Genomic DNA, 22,106 nt, shown 5'->3' with positions numbered 1-22,106 from the left:
AGAAATTTGACAAACTGACTTTTTGGAAAGGTGGCAACCTATGCCGGTGCCACGTTGAAAGTCACTGAGCTCTTCAGTAAGGCCATTCTACTGCAAATGTTTGTCTATGGAGATTACATGGCTGTGTGCTCGATTTTATACACCTGTCAGCAACGGGTGTAGCTGAAATAGCCGAATCCACTAATTTGAAGGGGTGTTTACATACTTTTGTATATATAGTGTATTTCAACATAATGATATGAGACATGAAATTCTTTAACTCATTTGTCACATCTTTGCTCACCATCAGGCAAAGTAGGTTGGTTCAGAATGAAATCCAATTTATTTTAATACTACAGAGGTTCTTTTGAGAACTTCCAAACTAAATTCTCTCAGATAAAAACGCTTTTCAACTGAATGAAACCATAGTTGGTACTTTATCTGGAACAGCTAGGAGTTTATGTTTGCATAGTATAAATTAAGCAACTAGTTATTATTTGTTATTTTCATTTAGGCTTAAAACCCAGAGCTCAGGAGCAGGCTTCTCTGACAACTTACCGTTGCCATGGGAAAGGAGGTGAAGAGGGGTAAATTGATTTACAGCATTCTAGAACTAGATGTTGAATGTGTGTGTGTTTGTGTTCGCATGTGTGTGTTTTCGTCCCCAAAAGTATGGTACCAGGGGAGGGTTTGTGTGTGGTTCAGCCACACTGCACCACGCTATATGAGAACTAGTTTGAAGGGCAGGTAAACTAAACATCCATTAGCTCACAGCACCAGCAGTGTGAAATAGCATGAACTATTGATACTATTATCATCAATATTTTCAGCAGGTTAGGAGAGAGAGAGAAAGAAAGAGAGAAGACAAGCCACTCAGCCTGTCAGTGAAAAGGGCAACCCGATTTAACACAGCTAATTGTTCACGGACAGAGACCCCACACAAAGTCAGGAGTGAGTGAGTGTGTGAGTGAGTGAGAGAGTGAGAGAGTGCGAGAGAGAGAGCCCAAAATAGACAGTACATTGTATTTTTTCCAGCTACAACCTGGGAAGATGTGCAGAGAAGAGGGAAAGGAGAAGGTTCTCTATGTGGGTTCTAGAGTTCCACAACACACTCATAATGAGATCCCAAACTAACAACACTAACAACACTAACAACACTGAGTCAAGTCTGTGTTTGGTCTTGGCACAAGCTTTGAGGAAATAAATTAACTCTAAAAAAGTCTATTGGCTTAAACTGACAAGTAAATATGTGCTCATCATAAGCTATGAAAGAAGACTGCATAGAAAATAGACGTGAAGTATAATTAAAACAAGGTTTAATGTTCTCCCTATTCCCCAGAGAATGTTCTCCCTATTCCCCAGAGAATGTTCTCCCTATTCCCCAGAGAATGTTCTCCCTATTCCTCAGAGAATGTTCTCCCTATTCTTCAGAGAATGTTCTCCCTATTCCCCAGAGAATGTTCTCCCTATTCCCCAGAGAATGTTCTCCCTATTCCTCAGAGAATGTTCTCCCTATTCCCCAGAGAATGTTCTCCCTATTCCCCAGAGAATGTTCTCCCTATTCCCCAGAGAATGTTCTCCCTATTCCCCAGAGAATGTTCTCCCTATTCCCCAGAGAATGTTCTCCCTATTCCCCAGAGAATGTTCTCCCTATTCCCCAGAGAATGTTCTCCCTATTCCCCAGAGAACGTTCTCCCTATTCCCCAGAGAACGTTCTCCCTATTCCCCAGAGAATGTTCTCCCTATTCCCCAGAGAATGTACAGCATGTGCCAACTGCCACCATTAGACTGCCATCCATGCCTGTCATTAGACTGCCATCCACACCTGTCATTAGACTGCCATACATGCCTGTCATTAGACTGCCATACATGCCTGTCATTAGACTGCCATACACGCCTGTCATTAGACTGCCATACACGCCTGTCATTAGACTGCCATACACGCCTGTCATTAGACTGCCATACACGCCTGTCATTAGACTGCCATACACGCCTGTCATTAGACTGCCATACATGCCTGTTATTAGACTGCCATACATGCCTGTCATTAAACTGCCATACATGCCTGTCATTAGACTGCCATACACGCCTGTCATTAGACTGCCATACAAGCCTGTCATTAGACTGCCATCCACGCCTGTCATTAGACTGCCATACACACCTGTCATTAGACTGCCATACACGCCTGTCATTAGACTGCCATACACACCTGTCATTAGACTGCCATACACACCTGTCATTAGACTGCCATCCACGCCTGTCATTAGACTGCCATCCACGCCTGTCATTAGACTGCCATCCACGCCTGTCATTAGACTGCCATACATGCCTGTCATTAGACTGCCATACACGCCTGTCATTAGACTGCCATACATGCCTGTCATTAGACTGCCATACACGCCTGTCATTAGACTGCCATACATGCCTGTCATTAGACTGCCATACACGCCTGTCATTAGACTGCCATACATGCCTGTTATTAGACTGCCATACATGCCTGTCATTAGACTGCCATACATGCCTTTCATTAGACTCTCATACACGCCTGTCATTAGACTGCCATACACACCTGTCATTAGACTGCCATACACACCTGTCATTAGACTGCCATACATGCCTGTCATTAGACTCTCATACACGCCTGTCATTAGACTGCCATACACACCTGTCATTAGACTCTCATACACGCCTGTCACTAGACTGTCATACATGCCTGTCATTAGACTGACATACATACAGTGTATTCAGACCACTTGACTTTTTCCACATTTTGTTACATTACAGCCTTATTCTGAAATGGATTTAAAACAAGTAAAAATCCTCATCAATCTACGCACAATACCCCATAATGACATCACAATACCCCATAATGACATCACAATACCCCATAATGACAAAGTGAAAACAGGTTTTTAGATATTTTTTTTCTTCTTCAAATAGTCAAAAATCAATAGAAACAAAAACTTGATTTACATAATTATTCAGACCCTTTGCTATGAGACTCGATATTGAGCTCAGTTGCATCCTGTTTCCAGTGATCATCATTGACATGTTTCTACAACTTGACTGGAGTCCATCTGTGGTAAAGTCAATTGATTGGACATGATTTGGAAAGGCACACACCTGTCTATATAACGTCCCACAGTTGTCAGAGGAAAAAACCAAGCCATGAGGTCGAAGGAATTGTCCATAGAGCTTTGAGACAGGACTGTAGAGTCGAGGCACAGATCTGGGGAAGAGTAGCAAAACATTTCTGCAGCATTGAAGATCCCCAAGAACACAGTGGCCTCCATCATTCTTAAATGGAAGAAGTTTGGAACCACCAAGACTCTTCCTAGAGCTGGCCGCCGGGCCAAACTGAGCAATCGGGGGAGAAGGGCCTTGGTCACTCTGACATAGCTCCAGAGTTCCTCTGTGGAGATGGGAGAACCTTCCAGAAGGACAACCAACTCTGCAGCACTCCACCAATCAGGTTTTATGGTAGAGTGGCCAGACGGAAGCCACTCCTCAGTGAAAGGCACATGACAGCCCGTTTGGAGTTTGCCTAAAGGACTCTCAGACCATGAGAAACAAGATTCGCAGGTCGGATGAAACCAAGAGTGAACTCTTTCGCCTGAATGCCAGGCGTTATGTCTGCAGGAATCCTGGCACCATCCCTATGGTGAAGCATGGTGGTGGCAGCATCATGCTGTGGGGATGTTTTTCAGCGGCGGGGACTGGGAGACTAGTCTGGATCGAGGGAAAGATGAACAGAGCAAAGTACAGAGAGATCCTTGATGAAAACCTGCTCAACCGTGCTCAGGACTCAAAAACTCCAAATTCTATGCAATACCTATAATGTCACTCAGATTTTCAACAGTGTAACGAGGTAGAATATAAAATATCCTCTTTGATTGATTTGATCTTAACCAAAACTCCTCATCATTTTAATGCTTCTGGTATTTTTGCTAATGACATAAGTGATCACTGTGCTATTTCCAGTGTGAGAGATGGTAAAATTCCTAAAGAATCTCCACGTGTCATTACGAAAAGAAACTGGAAGGGGTTTGATATTCCAGGTTTTTTACATGATGTATCTAGCATTGAATGGAATAGAATTAATCCCTGATGTTGAACTAGCCTTTTATTACTTCCACAACGCATTCCAGGATGTGTGCAATAGGCCCCTTTTAAAAAATACAGGATTTAGGGCAGAGAGAACCCTTGGTTTACTGAGGAACTTACAAAAATCATAAGGGAACGAAATGCTATGTGGGCTAAAGCAAGAGGGACTGGTTTGGCAGATGATTGGACGGCTTTGAAATATCTTCGAAATATGGGTGTGGCTAAGATCCGTAAATTAAAAGCAGACCACTACCTGAAATCTACTTCACATCATTTTTTTTTAAATCCATCCAAATTTGGGCAAGTTGTGAAGGGTTTGGAGTTCAAAAAAGATACACAGCTTCCCAAACAATTGTTGTTCGACACACAGATTGTAACTGAGAGAACCTCCATTCTGAAAGCCGTGAATCAGCATATTTTAGATGCAGGCAGTTTATTTGAAAATGTCAAAGGTATAATTGAGCCCCCTATGAATTTACCTGACACCCCTGTGCACTCCTTCACCAGGTTCTCCTTTTCATCCTTCTCTGTTTCAGAAGTGTGTAAAGCCCTGAAAGAAATTGATGGAAAAACATCCCCTGACCCTGATGAACTCGATCCCCGCCTCCTACACCTAGCTGCAGACATCATTGCTCCCCTTTAACATGTATTTTTATCCTCACGCTTCAGGAAATCCCCAAGTTATGGAAATCTGTTTTTGTACTGCCTCTCCTGAAAGGTGGAGATCCTTCACTACTTGACAACTATCGACCCATATCAAAATTGTCTGTACTGTCAAAGGTACTGGAGTCCTTAGTTAATAGGCAGCTAAAGGTCTACTTGCAAGAAAACAACATCTTAAATGGAATGCAAAGAGGTTTTAGGTCTGGCCACAGCACTGTTTCAGCAACATTGAAGATTTAAAATTACATCCACTGTGCTCTTGATAAGAAGTTACATGGTGTGTCTGTCTTTATTGACTTGTCGAAGGCTTTTGACACCGTGGACCATGCTGTGTTAGTGCAAAGGTTCAAATGTTGTGGAATTACTGGTCATGCTCTAGATTGGTTTATAAATTACCTTTCAAATCGTACACAATGTGTAATGGCGGATGGTTGTAAATCCGAGTCCATAGAGGTGTTCCGCAAGGTTCTATTTTGGGCCCACTGTTGTTCATTTTGTATATCAACAACATTGGGGATCTTATTGAAACAGCAGATGTTCATTTTTATGCAGATGATACTGTTCTTTATTCAAGTGGTAGTAGTTTATCTTTAGCTTTTGAAAATGCCCAAAGAGCATTTAACATCATACAACAGAATCTGTATGATTTAAAGCTGGTTCTAAATTCGGGTAAAACAAAATGCATGGTATTTTCAAATGCCAGGCATGTTACAAATCATGTCATTGCTACATCGGCTGGACATACTATAGAGCAAGTTAAAGTGTACAAATATTTGGGTGTGTGGGTTCATGATAAACTGGCAGATGTATATATGCAGGCCTCAACCACTACCCTGAGAGCACTTGATTCAGTGTATCATGCAGCCCTCAGGTTCATTACCAATCAAAAACGTCTAACACATCATTGTGATCTCTACAGCGCTGTTGGCTGGTAGTCATTGACCTTGCGTAGGCTTAAACGCTGGTATACACTGATTTATGAGGCCATACTGTAGGCTTAAACACTGGTATACACTGATTTATGAGGCCATACGGTGTAAAATGCCATTTTTTAGTTAGGTCGGTAAATAAATATCAATTACGGTCCCATTCGCTTCGAACAGTACCAAAAATTAGAACGGGTCATGGTAGAAATAGTTTTAGTTACTTAGCTCCATGGTCCTGGAATTCTCTCTAGTTTCGTTGGTGGAGTTTTAACCCTTGATCGATGTATATATCATAGAAGAATGTAATTGTTATTAGGCCAGCTGTTTTTAGTCAAAACTGTTTTTTGTTATACTGTATGTGTGTTTAAAGTTTTGTTTTAGAATAAGGCTGTAACGTAACAAACTGTGGAACAAGTCAAGGGTTCTGAATACGTTCTGAATGCACTGTACCTGTACAGTACCTGCTGCAGTCTGGCTCACCTCCAGTTGCTGATGCGTGAACGAAGCAGTGTGTGTGTGTGTGTGTGTGTGTGTGTTTGTGTGTGTGCACTTGTGTAGAGAGGTTTTTTCATTTCATTCTGGCCCCATAGGTTTCATTTTCCTCCCCTACTGCTCTGCATACCCCATGTTCAGTGTGTGTGTCCAATCTTCTACTACAAGTAGGGCAGAGTCCACACTGCCTGCTCCTTCTGTGTGATATAATATGAGCCTCCCTGGCTGGCTCCTGTAGGGAACAGGGTCTTTGTAGCCCATAGAGATACAGTACATGAAGCTCATAGATTTGCATTCCAAAATGGCACCCTATTCCCTTTATAGTGCACCACTGAGGCATTCCCATTCCAATTCCATTCTCTCCGAGGGGAATGCCAACTCCATTCTCTCCGAGGGGAATGCCAACTCCATTCTCTCCGAGGGGAATGCCAACTCCATTCTCTCCGAGGGGAATGCCAACTCTATTCTCTCAGAGGGGAATGCTAACTCTATTCTGTCTGAGGTGATTCTAACTATGTGTTCTTTCAAGGAATTCTAGCTATATGCACCGAGGTAACATTGAGTTTCTCACCCATCCTATCCTCAGACGTTCAACTATATACCTACTGGATGAAAAGAAGTCAGGGAGTTCACTCTCTCTGGGATTCCTCTGTTTCCTGTCTCACAGAGCCACAGTGACTTACAGGTTAATCACTAACACACCTGCCACAGTGCCACCATAGATCCAAAATGTCTGTGAGTCTAGACCTGCATACCTGTGTGTGTGCGTCACTCCTCTGGCCATGGTTCAGCTGGCTCTGTTAGCTCTCCTCCTGCCCGCTCTCCCTCACTAAATGACAATTAGTCCTTTCACAGTTTTTATTCAGTTGCTGCTATAGAGCCTGTTAACCACAGTGGGGTTGGTAGATTACTGCTATAGAGCCTGTTAAACACAGTGGGGTTGGTAGATTACTGCTATAGAGCCTGTTAAACACAGTGGGGTTGGTAGATTACTGCTATAGAGCCAGTTAAACACAGTGGGGTTGGTAGATTACTGCTATAGAGCCTGTTAACCACAGTGGGGTTGGTATAATACTGCTATAGAGCCTGTTAAACACAGTGGGGTTGGTAGATTACTGCTATAGAGCCTGTTAACCACAGTGGGGTTGGTAGATTACTGCTATAGAGCCTGTTAAACACAGTGGGGTTGGTAGATTACTGCTATAGAGCCTGTTAAACACAGTGGGGTTGGTATAATACTGCTATAGAGCCAGTTAAACACAGTGGGGTTGGTAGAATACTGCTATAGAGCCTGTTAAACACAGTGGGGTTGGTATAATACTGCTATAGGGCCAGTTAAACACAGTGGGGTTGGTAGATTACTGCTATAGTGCCAGTTAAACACAGTGGGGTTGGTCCCTGAGAGGCAGTGAGTGTGTGTATATGTTTACAAACCGTTCCAAGACCAGTCTCATTATGTATCCCACATGGTTTAGATCAGAAGAGCGTAAGGGAAAACTGATCCTATATCAGTTGATGAAGTACCAGAGAAATGTTCCACCTAACAGGGTGACCATAGTGCTCTATCATTAGATCAGGGATAGGAGACCCTGGTCCTGGATGCTCTATCATTAGATCAGGGATAGGAAACCCTGGTCCTGGATGCTCTATCATTAGATCAGTGTGTGTGTGTGTGTGTGTGTGTGTGTGTGTGTGTGTGTGTGTAAGAAAGAGAGATGTACGCACAGCAAGCATAGAGAGATGGTGTAACTTAGAGAGATGGAGTAACTTAGAGATGGTGTAGCTTAGAGAGATGGTGTAGCTTAGAGAGATGGTGTAGCTTAGAGAGATGGTGTAGTTTAGAGAGATGGTGTAGTTTAGAGAGATGGTGTAGCTTAGAGAGATGGTGTAGCTTAGAGAGATGGTGTAGTTTAGAGAGATGGTAAAGGCTTAGAGAGATGGTGTAGTTTAGAGAGATGGTGTAACTTAGAGAGATGGTGTAACTTAGAGAGATGGTGTAGCTTAGAGAGATGGTGTAACTTAGAGAGATGGTGTAACTTAGAGAGATGGTGTAGCTTAGAGAGATGGTGTAACTTAGAGAGATGGTAAAGGCTTATAGAGATGGTGTAGTTTAGAGAGATGGTAAAGGCTTAGAGAGATGGTGTAACTTAGAGAGATGGTAAAGGCTTAGAGAGATGGTGTAACTTAGAGAGATGGTGTAACTTAGAGAGATGGTGTAACTTAGAGAGATGGTAAAGGCTTAGAGAGATGGTGTAGTTTAGAGAGATGGTGTAACTTAGAGAGATGGTAAAGGCTTAGAGAGATGGTGTAGTTTAGAGAGATGGTGTAGTTTAGAGAGATGGTGTAACTTAGAGAGATGGTGTAACTTAGAGAGATGGTGTAGCTTAGAGAGATGGTAAAGGCTTAGAGAGATGGTGTAACAGAGAGATGGTGTAACTTAGAGAGATGGTGTAGTTTAGAGAGATGGTGTAACTTAGAGAGATGGTGTAGTTTAGAGAGATGGTGTAACTTAGAGAGATGGTGTAACTTAGAGAGATGGTGTAACTTAGAGAGATGGTGTAACTTAGAGAGATGGTGTAGCTTAGAGAGATGGTGTAGCTTAGAGAGATGGTGTAGCTTAGAGAGATGGTGTAGCTTAGAGAGATGGTGTAACTTAGAGAGATGGTGTAGTTTAGAATGATGGTAAGGCTTCTAGAGATGGTGTAGTTTAGAGATATGGTGTAGTTTAGAGAGATGGTGTAACTTAGAGAGATGGTAAAGGCTTAGAGAGATGGTGTAACTTAGAGAGATGGTGTAACTTAGAGAGATGGTGTAACTTAGTGAGATGGTAAAGGCTTAGAGAGATGGTGTAGTTTAGAGAGATGGTGTAACTTAGAGAGATGGTAAAGGCTTAGAGAGATGGTGTAGTTTAGAGAGATGGTGTAGTTTAGAGAGATGGTGTAACTTATAGAGATGGTGTAACTTAGAGAGATGGTGTAGCTTAGAGAGATGGTAAAGGCTTAGAGAGATGGTGTAACAGAGAGATGGTGTAACTTAGAGAGATGGTGTAGTTTAGAGAGATGGTGTAACTTAGAGAGATGGTGTAGTTTAGAGAGATGGTGTAACTTAGAGAGATGGTGTAACTTAGAGAGATGGTGTAACTTAGAGAGATGGTGTAACTTAGAGAGATGGTGTAGCTTAGAGAGATGGTGTAGCTTAGAGAGATGGTGTAGCTTAGAGAGATGGTGTAGCTTAGAGAGATGGTGTAACTTAGAGAGATGGTAAAGGCTTAGAGAGATGGTGTAACTTAGAGAGATGGTGTAACTTAGAGAGATGGTGTAGTTTAGAATGATGGTAAGGCTTCTAGAGATGGTGTACCTTAGAGAGATGGTGTAACTTAGAGAGATGGTGTAGTTTAGAATGATGGTAAGGCTTCTAGAGATGGTGTAGTTTAGAGATATGGTGTAGTTTAGAGAGATGGTGTAACTTAGAGAGATGGTAAAGGCTTAGAGAGATGGTGTAACTTAGAGAGATGGTGTAACTTAGAGAGATGGTGTAACTTAGTGAGATGGTAAAGGCTTAGAGAGATGGTGTAACTTAGTGAGATGGTAAAGGCTTAGAGAGATGGTGTAACTTAGAGAGATGGTGTAACTTAGTGAGATGGTAAAGGCTTAGAGAGATGGTAAAGGCTTAGAGAGATGGTGTAACTTAGATAGATGGTAAAGGCTTAGAGAGATGGTGTAACTTAGAGAGATGGTGTAACTTAGTGAGATGGTAAAGGCTTAGAGAGATGGTGTAGTTTAGAGAGATGGTAAAGGCTTAGAGAGATGGTAAAGGCTTAGAGAGATGGTGTAGTTTAGTGAGATGGTAAAGGCTTAGAGAGATGGTAAAGGCTTAGAGAGATGGTGTAGTTTAGAGAGATGGTAAAGGCTTAGAGAGATGGTGTAGTTTAGAGAGATGGTAAAGGCTTAGTGAGATGGTAAAGGCTTAGAGAGATGGTAAAGGCTTAGAGAGATGGTGTAGTTTAGAGAGATGGTGTAGTTTAGAGAGATGGTAAAGGCTTAGAGAGATGGTGTAGTTTAGAGATATGGTAAAGGCTTAGTGAGATGGTAAAGGCTTAGAGAGATGGTAAAGGCTTAGAGAGATGGTGTAGTTTAGAGAGATGGTGTAGTTTAGAGAGATGGTAAAGGCTTAGTGAGATGGTAAAGGCTTAGAGAGATGGTGTAGTTTAGAGAGATGGTGTAGTTTAGAGAGATGGTAAAGGCTTAGAGAGATGGTAAAGGCTTAGAGAGATGGTGTAACTTAGAGAGATGGTGTAACTTAGAGAGATGGTGTAACTTAGAGAGATGGTGTAACTTAGATAGATGGTAAAGGCTTAGAGAGATGGTGTAGTTTAGAGAGATGGTAAGGCTTCTAGAGATGGTGTAACTTAGTGAGATGGTAAAGGCTTAGAGAGATGGTAAAGGCTTAGAGAGATGGTGTAGTTTAGAGAGATGGTGTAGTTTAGAGAGATGGTAAGGCTTCTAGAGATGGTGTAACTTAGTGAGATGGTAAAGGCAGATTCCCAGTCTAATCTCTAGTCCATCAGCAGGCGTATGGGACAGTGTCCTCTGTTAGGGTGACTGACTTTTCTCTGTATACAAAACAAACCTAAACAACCCCCATCCACAGCAGGGTCAGTAACAGCCTCTTTCTGCCTGATAACCTTCACTGCTACTGGGGCAGAATGAACAGGTGAAGACAGTGGCTGGAGGGAGGTTGACCCTGGGGGTGTCACCTTGACCAAAGTTTCCTTAGTCCCCTAGTGAGGGGAAAATCATATGTGTGTCTTCATGGGCTATAAAACACACTATCTCAGTGTGTCAGAGTGTGTGTGAGTGTGTGAGAGCGAGAGAGAGAGAGAGAAAAGAGTGTGTATGTGTGTGTGAGAGAGAGCGAGAGAGAGAGAAGAGTGTGTATGTGTGTGTGAGAGAGAGTGTGTGTGTGTGTGTGTGTCAGAGTGTGAGTGAGTGAGTGAGTGAGTGAGTGAGTGAGTGAGTGAGTGAGTGAGTGAGTGAGTGAGTGAGTGAGAGAGAGAGAGAGAGAGAGAGTGTGTGTGTGTGTGTGTTCTTTACAGTGACTAAAGTTGTGTGGACAGTTGTCTCAGTCTCATGTTGTCCTTAGCTAAACTCTCTCTCCCACAAACCACTTTCCCACAGCCTCACACTGGTTTTCAACTGGCTTTGAAATGGTTGCTTAACTAAATCCAATCACCTTCCTCTACCAGTGAGAGAGAGAGAGTTTTGCATATTTTCACAGACCACAATGTCTAACCGAGGGCTTTGACGAAGGGAGCCCTCTGCTCCAACTTCTAATTGCCCCCTTGTTTCTTCCAAAACCATGTTCCTTTGTTCAGAGGCAACAACACATGGTGTGCTGATTCCGTTCCAGGAGATCCTCTTTCAAAAGATGAGCTTCATGGTGGGATTGGAGAAGCGTGAGAAAGAGTTCAGAGGGTTAGTCGGAGGCTGGCAGGGAGTGTGTGAGTGGTAGCTGTGATCTCACAGCACGTCCATTTATCAGCAGGCAGGGTGAGAGGGCAGCCCTGTCAGTTTGGCCCAGGAGCATGTATGGAGGATCCAATAGAAGCTTGGAAGAGGAGGGGATGGAGTATCAGAGAGAAGAGGGGATGGAGTGACCGAGAGGGGGATGGGGTGACCGAGAGGGGGATGGAGTGACAGAGAGAAGAGGGGGATGGAGTGACAGAGAGGGGGGTGGAGTGACAGAGAGGGGGAACAGTAGGTCTCTACAGGGAGGGGGGTGGGGTGACAGAGAGGGGGATGGAGTGACAGAGAGGGGGATGGGATGACCGAGGTGGGATGGAGTGACAGAGAGGGGGATGGGGTGACCGAGGGGGGATGGGGTGACCGAGGGGGGGATGGGGTAACCGAGGGGGGGATGGGGTGACCGAGAGGGGGATGGGGTGACAGAGAGGGGGAACAGTAGGTCTCCACAGGGAGGGGGGTGGGGTGACAGAGAGGGGAACAGTAGGTCTCCACAGGGAGGGGGTGACAGACAGGGGAACAGTAGGTCTCCACAGGGAGGGGGAGGGGGTGACAGACAGGGGAACAGTAGGTCTCCACAGGGAGTGTTGAAGTAAGGTAGAACGCTTGTAGTGACTCATTTTTACTCTCAAAAACAACCCCCAAATCATCGCCTAACATTTCCAGTCGTGAGAGTTCATGTTTATGTGGGTGTTATGAATAGACTATTTACAGCTGTTAAAAGTAAGCAACGGGCTTAGCATCAGAATACAACGGTGATGAACTAGCCACTACTATTGTCACAGCACTGTATTGTACAAGGTCAGATTAGTAGGAGGTTCCCATGACAACAGGACGTGGTTGAGTGGGCTGTTGTTTACCTGATCAGCTCTCTGTCTCCTCAGCAGAGAGAAGACAGGCCACTCAGCCTGTCAGCGAAAAGAGCACCCCGATTTAACACAGCTAATTGTACACGAACAGAGACAGAGAGAGACAGAGAGCCCACACAAAGTCCGTTTGTACGGTGCTTTGGTGATTACATTTCACTTCCTTATGTTATTATAAGATACATTTTAACAAGACAAATATCATTATTCATGTTCTGAATCGTTCATTGGGCTCTTTCTCTAACATCTCATTAACATCTCATTAACATCTCATTAACATTACCTTTCCCTTTATAGCCCAAAAGTCGGAGTTCGTAAACCTAATACATCCCATAATAAACACAGAGCTCTGTTGACAGAGTGGTGCAGGTTTCTCTTAACCTAATACATCCCATAATAAACACAGAGCTCTGTTGACAGAGTGGTGCAGGTGTCTCCTAACCTAATACATCCCATAATAAACACAGAGCTCTGTTGACAGAGTGGTGCAGGTTTCTCCTAACCTAATACACCCCATAATAAACACAGAGCTCTGTTGACAGAGTTGTTTCCGTGGTGGCAGAAAGCTAAATGAGCACGACACCAGCAGAATGACATATAAAAAGCTCTGACAATAAAACAGCTGGGTAACAGGTACATGCTCAGTGCTCCGTTGACCTTTCACAGGGATACACTTGTTTTGGTGTAAAAAGGAAGAACAGAAATGTCAAATTAATATGAAAAGCTTATTAAAAATATGGAAATACAAAAATACATATATCCATCTCACCTCTAATATTGTTTTATGTCCTTCGGGTTCGAGTAGAGAGAAGACGAGACCAACAGGAAAGGGATCCTGTCAGGTTGGAGTAGAAAGAAGACGAGAGCAACAGGAAAGGGATCCTGTCAGGTTGGAGTAGAAAGAAGACGAGACCAACAGGAAAGGGATCCTGTCAGGTTGGAGTAGAAAGAAGACGAGACCAACAGGAAAGGGATCCTGTCAGGTTGGAGTAGAAAGAAGACGAGACCAACAGGATCCTGTCAGGTTGGAGTAGAAAGAAGACGAGAGCAACAGGAAAGGGATCCTGTCAGGTTGGAGTAGAAAGAAGACGAGACCAACAGGAAAGGGATCCTGTCAGGTTGGAGTAGAAAGAAGACGAGACCAACAGGAAAGGGATCCTGTCAGGTTGGAGTAGAAAGAAGACGAGACCAACAGGATCCTGTCAGGTTGGAGTAGAAAGAAGACGAGAGCAACAGGGAAGGGATCCTGTCAGGTTGGAGTAGAAAGAAGACGAGAGCAACAGGAAAGGGATCCTGTCAGGTTGGAGTAGAAAGAAGACGAGACCAACAGGAAAGGGATCCTGTCAGGTTGGAGTAGAAAGAAGACAAGAGCAACGGGATCCTGTCAGGTTGGAGTAGAAAGAAGACGAGAGCAACAGGAAAGGGATCCTGTCAGGTTGGAGTAGAAAGAAGACGAGAGCAACAGGAAAGGGATCCTGTCAGGTTTGAGTAGAAAGAAGACAAGAGCAACGGGATCCTGTCAGGTTTGAGTAGAAAGAAGACAAGAGCAACGGGATCCTGTCAGGTTGGAGTAGAAAGAAGACGAGAGCAACAGGAAAGGGATCCTGTCAGGTTGGAGTAGAAAGAAGACGAGAGCAACAGGAAAGGGATCCTGTCAGGTTGGAGTAGAAAGAAGACGAGACCAACAGGAAAGGGATCCTGTCAGGTTTGAGTAGAAAGAAGACAAGAGCAACGGGATCCTGTCAGGTTTGAGTAGAAAGAAGACAAGAGCAACGGGATCCTGTCAGGTTTGAGTAGAAAGAAGACAAGAGCAACAGGATCCTGTCAGGTTGGAGTAGAAAGAAGACGAGACCAACGGGATCCTGTCAGGTTGGAGTAGAAAGAAGACGAGACCAACGGGAAAGGGATCCTGTCAGGTTGGAGTAGAAAGAAGACGAGACCAACGGGAAAGGGATCCTGTCAGGTTGGAGTAGAAAGAAGACGAGACCAACAGGAAAGGGATCCTGTCAGGTTTGAGTAGAAAGAAGACAAGAGCAACGGGATCCTGTCAGGTTTGAGTAGAAAGAAGACAAGAGCAACAGGATCCTGTCAGGTTGGAGTAGAAAGAAGACGAGACCAACGGGATCCTGTCAGGTTGGAGTAGAAAGAAGACGAGAGCAACAGGAAAGGGATCCTGTCAGGTTGGAGTAGAAAGAAGACGAGACCAACAGGAAAGGGATCCTGTCAGATTTGAGTAGAAAGAAGACGAGACCAACAGGAAAGGGATCCTGTCAGGTTGGAGTAGAAAGAAGACAAGAGCAACGGGATCCTGTCAGGTTGGAGTAGAAAGAAGACGAGAGCAACGGGATCCTGTCAGGTTTGAGTAGAAAGAAGACGAGAGCAACAGGAAAGGGATCCTGTCAGGTTGGAGTAGAAAGAAGACGAGACCAACGGGAAAGGGATCCTGTCAGGTTGGAGTAGAAAGAAGACGAGAGCAACGGGATCCTGTCAGGTTGGAGTAGAAAGAAGACAAGAGCAACGGGATCCTGTCAGGTTGGAGTAGAAAGAAGACGAGAGCAACAGGATCCTGTCAGGTTGGAGTAGAAAGAAGACGAGAGCAACGGGATCCTGTCAGGTTGGAGTAGAAAGAAGACAAGAGCAACGGGATCCTGTCAGGTTGGAGTAGAAAGAAGACGAGACCAACGGGATCCTGTCAGGTTGGAGTAGAAAGAAGACGAGAGCAACGGGATCCTGTCGGGTTGGAGTAGAAAGAAGACGAGAGCAACAGGAAAGGGATCCTGTCGGGTTCGAGTAGAAAGAAGACGAGAGCAACAGGAAAGGGATCCTGTCAGGTTGGAGTAGAAAGAAGACGAGAGCAACAGGAAAGGGATCCTGTCAGGTTGGAGTAGAAAGAAGACGAGAGCAACAGGAAAGGGATCCTGTCAGGTTGGAGTAGAAAGAAGACGAGACCAACAGGAAAGGGATCCTGTCAGGTTGGAGTAGAAAGAAGACGAGACCAACGGGAAAGGGATCCTGTCAGGTTGGAGTAGAAAGAAGACGAGAGCAACAGGAAAGGGATCCTGTCAGGTTGGAGTAGAAAGAAGACGAGACCAACGGGAAAGGGATCCTGTCAGGTTGCCAGTTGCCTTTCATTCTCACACAGAATCCAGCCTTGCTGACCAGATGCAATTTTCCTGTTTTTTTTGACAACTTTTTCATCTGGCCTCCATTGATTTAGTCACTCTAATTCTGGCCATCATCCTACAACGGTAAAAACTCCAATATCTTCTGAGCAGATTATGATAGAGACATGAGGTTTGGACCATAGGTTTTCTTAGAGAAGTATCTACACAATCAACATATTGATCTACAGTATTGGTAAAAATATGTGTTTTTGATTTGACACCCTACTGTTGGGCTACTGTTTTGAAGCAGGGTTATTTCTCGTCTTTAGATTAATGAGGCTTCATTTACTTTGACAGCTATTTATTTTTAAGAGATGGCTAGAACATTTCCTCAATTCCTCAAGTGGACATTTGAGTACAATCTAGTCTAGCCTATATTTGTGCAATGGTTCTTCATACAGGGGTAAGAGGAGCTCGGCTTGCCCCGTACCATCTCCCAAGCCTCACGAGAGGAAAGAAAGCCCTCCTCTTCACCCAGAATGAGGGCAGTGAGTTTGTCCATAATAAAACTCTCACTGGGATAACCTTCCCGTGCAAATATCATGAAACAGGAAGATCTCGTTGAAAGGTCTTTATATAGACTGACGCCTAAGGTTCTAATGGCAGATTAAAACCTAGAGGTGACAGGCGACCTCCTTGTATCATCCCACCAGCTGTAACACACCTCTAGAGATTGAAGGAGAGAACATGAATTAGTCAACATGTTACATTTCCGTCAGTGACGGTCTACCGGATGATTCTCAGTGATGGTCTACCGGATGATTCTCAGTGACGGTCTACCGGATGATTCTCAGTGACGGTCTACCGGATGATTCTCAGTGACGGTCTACCGGATGATTCTCAGTGACGGTCTACCGGATGATTCTCAGTGAGCTTTTTCCACCACAGGTTGGCTCTTTCCTCAGGTCTGGACTGATGAGGGACTCAACATCTCAGAGTGCTGATCCAGGATGTGTTCTAGATCCTAGTGAATATGATTATATGAACAGGGGGGGGGGAGAACCTGATCCCAGAACAGCACTCCTATCCTTGGGGGCAGGTAGCCTAGCGGATAGAGTTTGGCAAGTAACTGAAAAGGTTTGAATACCCGAGCCGACAAGGTAAACAAATCTGCCAATGTGCCCTTGAGCAAAGCACTTAACCCTAATTTGCTCCAGGGGTACCATACTACTATGGCTGACCCTGTAAAACAACACATTTCACTGCACCTATCTGGTGTGATGAGGGTGCCAGCCTCTACAGGATCTCAGTCCAGCCCAACAGGGTTCATAATTTGGCAACAAAAGCACAGCGAGGGACAAATACTGTATGTCATGAAACAGGGGGAGGACTGCCAAGTTCCACTTTCCTATGGTGGGGGGGAGCATCTACTCAGCACAAATACAAGAGAATCAGAGGAATGCACATTGCCTACTTCAGCCAACATGGGACAGACTTGACTGTGTCAATCTGTTGAGCTGAGGCGGCACACACACACGCACACACACACAGGAACACACACACACACACAGAGGAACGCAAGGCACAAACTGAATCCTATGCAGTGCGTGTTCTTGGAGGACATTTCTGGATAAGAAAATAAATTAAGGAAATACATTTTTCATTTTCATCAGATAAGGAGGTACCGTTAACAAGATGGCCGCCCTGATTTCATACAATCACTAATTATTTTACTGACGTATACAAACACTCAGTCACCCGAAGAAACAATGCATTTCCTTCCCTTGACGGCTTTCTATTGGTCTCAGACCTGAATGGTTACTTGATTAGCCACTAGTGGTGTGTGCATGGAGAGGAGCGTGTGACTGTGTCCCAAATGGTACCCTATTCCCTACATAGGGCACTACTTTTGCACAGAGCCCTGGTTAAAAGCAGTGCACTACATAGAGCATGGTGTGCCACTTGGGAGGGAGCCTTATTCCTCTGTGATTTATATCAGGGTAGTGCAGCTCTGTTGTGGAATATTGTTCCTAAAGTAATTCCCTTTTCCTTCCCCACTTCATTCTTTCCACAGAATCCATGACGACTGACAAACACTAGTTTTCCCAGTCTCCCACCAGCCTGCCTCCAAATTGGCTCTCAGTCACAAGCGTAAGTCATTCAGTCTGTCTATAATAATGTATTGCGCAACCTGTAACACGATCAGATATATTGTTATATATTGTGATCTAAACAGCAGAACTGATCCCAAATCCCAAGTCGGACATTTACATACACCTTAGCTAACTCAGTTTATCACAATTCCTGACATTTAATCCACCACTTTATTTTAAGAATGTGAAATGTCAGAACAATAGTAGAGAGAATGATTTATTTCAGCTTTTAATTATTTTATCACATTCCCAGTGGGTCAGAAGTATACATACACTCAATTAGTATTTGTTAGCATTGCCTTTAAATTTTTTTAACTTGGGTCACACGTTTCGGGTAGCCTTCCACAAGCTTCCCACAAGTTGGTGAATTTTGGCCCTCTGTCCTCCTGACAGAGCTGGTGTAACTGAGTCATTTTTGTAGGTCAACTTGCTCACACACACTTTTTCAGTTCTGCCCACAAATTTTCTATAGGATTGAGGTCAGGGCTTTGTGATGGCCACTCCAATACCTTGACTTTGTTGTCCTTAAGCCATTTTGCCACAACTTTGGAAGTATACTTGGGGTCATTGTCCATTTGGAAGACCCATTTGCGACCAAGATTTAACTGATGTCTTGAGATGTTGCTTTAATATCTCCACACAATTGTCCTTCCTTATAATGACATCTATTTTGTGAAGTGCACCAGTCCCTCTTGCAGCAAAGCACTAACCACAACATGATGCTGCCACCCCCGTGCTTCACGGTTGGGAAGGTGTTCTTCGGCTTAAAAGCCTCCCCGTTTTTCCTCCAAACATAACGATGGTCATTATGGTCAAACAGTTCTATTTTTGTTTCATCAGACCAGAGAACATTTCTGCAAAAAGTACGATCTTTGTCCCAATTTGCAGTTGCAAACCGTATTCTGGCTTTTTTACGGTGGTTTTGAAGCAGTGGCTCCTTCCTTGCAGAGCGGCCTTTCAGGTTATGTCGATATAGGACTCATTTTAATGTGGATATAGATACTTTTGTACCTGTTTCCTCCAGCATCTTCACAAGGTCCTTTGCTGTTGTTCTGGGATTGATTTGCACTTTTCTCACCAAACTACGTTCATCTCTAGGAGACAGAACACGTCTCCTTCCTGAGCGGTATGACGGCTGCGTGGTCCCATGGTGTTTATACTTGCGTACTGTTGTTTGTACAGATGAACGTATTATGAACGTTTTTTTTCTGAGGGCTTGGCTGTTTATTTTGATTTTCCCATGATGTCAAGCAAAGAGGCACTGAGTTTGAAGGTAGGCCTTGAAATACATCCACAGGTACACCTCCAATTGACTCAAATGAAGTCAATTAGCCTATGAGAAGCTTCTAAAGCCATGACATAATTTGGGCGAATTTTCCAAGCTGTTTAAAGGCACCAGTCAACTTACACTTCTGACCCACTGGAATTGTGATACAGTGAATTATAAGTGAAATAATATGTCTGTAAACAATAGTTGGAACATTTGTGTCATGCACAAAGTAGATGTCCTAACCAACTTGCCAAAACTATAGTTTGTTAACAAGAAATTTGTGGAGTGGTTGAAAAACGAGTTTTAATCTCCAACCTAAGTGGATGTAAACTTACAACTTCAACTGTATATAAACTCAAAAAATAAACATGCTCTCACTGTCAACTGCGTTTATTTTCAGCAAACTTAATGTGTAAATATTAGTTAGATTCAACAACAGACATAAACTGAACAAGTTCCACAGACATGTGACTAACAGAAATGGAATAATGTGTCCCTAAACAAAGGGTGGGGGGGTCAAAATGAAAAGTAACAGTCAGTATCTGTTGTGGCCACTAGCTGCTGATTTGCCAGTTCTTGCTGTGAGATGTTACCCCACTCTTCCACCAAGGCTCCTAGCCCTCACCCTCCGATCCAACAGGTCCCAGATGTGCTCAATGGGATTGAGATCTGGGCTCTACGCTGGTCATGGCAGAACACTGACATTCCTGTCTTGCAGGAAATCACAAACAGAACGAGCAGTATGGCTGGTGGCATTGTCATGCTGGAGGGTCATGTCAGGATGAGCCTGCAGGAAGGGTACCACATGAGGGAGGAGGATGTCTTCCTTGTAACGCACAGTGTTGAGATTGCCTGCAATGACAACAAGCTCAGTCCGATGATGCTGTGACACACTGCCCCAGACCATGACGGACCCTCCACATCCAAATCGATCCCGCTCCAGAGTACAGGCCTCGGTGTAACACTCATTCCTTCAACGATAAATGCGAATCCGACCATCACCCCTGGTGAGACAAAACCGTGACTCGTCAGTGAAGAGCACTTTTTGCCAGTCCTGTCTGGTACAGTGACGGTTTGTGCCCATAGGCGACGTTGTTGCCGGTGAGGACCTGCCTTACAACAGGCCTACAAGCCCTCAGTCCAGCATATCTCAGCCTATTGCGGACAGTCTGAGCACTGATGGAGGGATTGTGCGTTCCTGGTGTAACTCGGGCAGTTGTTGTTGCCATCCTGTACCTGTCCCGCAGGTGTGATGTTCGGCAGTACCGATCCTGTGCAGGTGTTGTTAAACGTGGTCTGACATTGAGAGGACGATCAGCTGTCCGCCCTGTAGCGCTGTCTTAGGCATCTCATAGTACTGACATTGCAATTTATTTCCCTGGCCACATCTGTAGTCCTCATGCCTCCTTGCAGAATGCCTAAGGCACATTCACGCAGATGAGCAGGGACCCTGAGCATCTTTCTTTTGGTGTTTTTCAGTAGAGTCAGTAGAAAGGCCTCTTTAGTGTCCTAATTTTTCATAACTGTGACCTTAATTGCCTACCGTCCGTAAGCTGTTCGTGTCCTAATGGTGCATGTTCATTAATTGTTTATGGTTCATTGAACAAGCATGGGAAACAGTGTTTAAACCCTTTACAATAAAGATCCGTTTAGTTACTTGGATTTTTACGAATTATCATTGAAAGTCAGGGTCCTGAAAAAGGGACGTTTCTTTTTTTGCTGAGTTTATATACACTGCTCAAAAAAATAAAGGGAACACTTAAACAACATAATGTAACTCCAAGTCAATCACACTTCTGTGAAATCAAACTGTCCACTTAGGAAGCAACACTGAATGACAATACATTTCACATGCTGTTGTGCAAATGGAATAGACAACAGGTGGAAATTATAGGCAATTAGCAAGACACCCCCAATAAAGGAGTGGTTCTGCAGGTGGTGACCACAGACCACTTCTCAGTTCCTATGCTTCCTGGCTGATATTTTGGTCACTTTTGAATGCTGGCGGTGCTTTCACTCTAGTGGTAGCATGAGAGTCCACAACCCACACAAGTGGCTCAGGTAGTGCAGCTCATCCAGGATGGGACATCAATGCGAGCTGTGTATACATATATAAATATATATATATATACACGTTTGTTGTACCGGTACAAAGTCAATGTGCGGGGGCATCGGTGTCGAGGTAATATATACATGTAGGTAGAGTTATTAAAGTGACTATGGATAGATAATAGCAAAGGGTCTGAATACTTATATTTTATAAATCTGCAAAAATGTGAAATCTGTTTTGGCTTTGTCATTATGGGGTATTGTGATGTCATTATGGGGTATTGTGATGTCATTATGGGGTATTGTGTGTAGATTGATGATGATTTTGTATTTATTTAATCCATTTTAGAATAAGTCTGTAAACGTAACAAAATGTGTTAAAAGTCAAGGGGTCTGAATACTTTCCGAGTGCACAGTACAGTATATGTCATATACTGCCCCCATGTGGCAGTGGATGGTACTAAAACATGTGGATAAAAAAAAAAAAACATTTAGGACAAGATTAAAGGACCAATAACTTGATTAATTTAAATTACTTTTATTTATTAAGTTTACAAATAAAGTAACAAATATATTTTATTGGAGCGCAAAGCGTAGTTTTATGTGAAGATTGAACAGCCTCTACTCAATGCAGAACAGTTAAACGCTGCCAATGATTCCTAACAGGTTCCGTTTGGTTTTCCATTTCACTATTATTCTAAAACATTTTTTGTACAATGTTAAACAGCACGAGGAAAAACCATTCAATTAAGTCACTAGATGTTTCTTGAGACATAAAATTGCAAAAAAAACAAAACAAAAAATCTGATAAGTGGAACAAAACACTTTAAATCAACTTGAATTGTTTTGTTTTTGTGAGGGTGGCTGTGTACACGTTTGGAGTTGTTTTGTGGTCATAACTTTACAGTATAATAAGCTGTGATGAAAAGGTAACACATGCCAGATGGTAGCTAGAGAAACAAGCATGCTCTTTATTCA

Source organism: Oncorhynchus clarkii, chromosome 21, assembly GCF_045791955.1.
Source record: "Oncorhynchus clarkii lewisi isolate Uvic-CL-2024 chromosome 21, UVic_Ocla_1.0, whole genome shotgun sequence".
Taxonomy (NCBI): Eukaryota; Metazoa; Chordata; class Actinopteri; order Salmoniformes; family Salmonidae; genus Oncorhynchus; species Oncorhynchus clarkii.
This window is presented reverse-complemented; position numbering follows the sequence as displayed.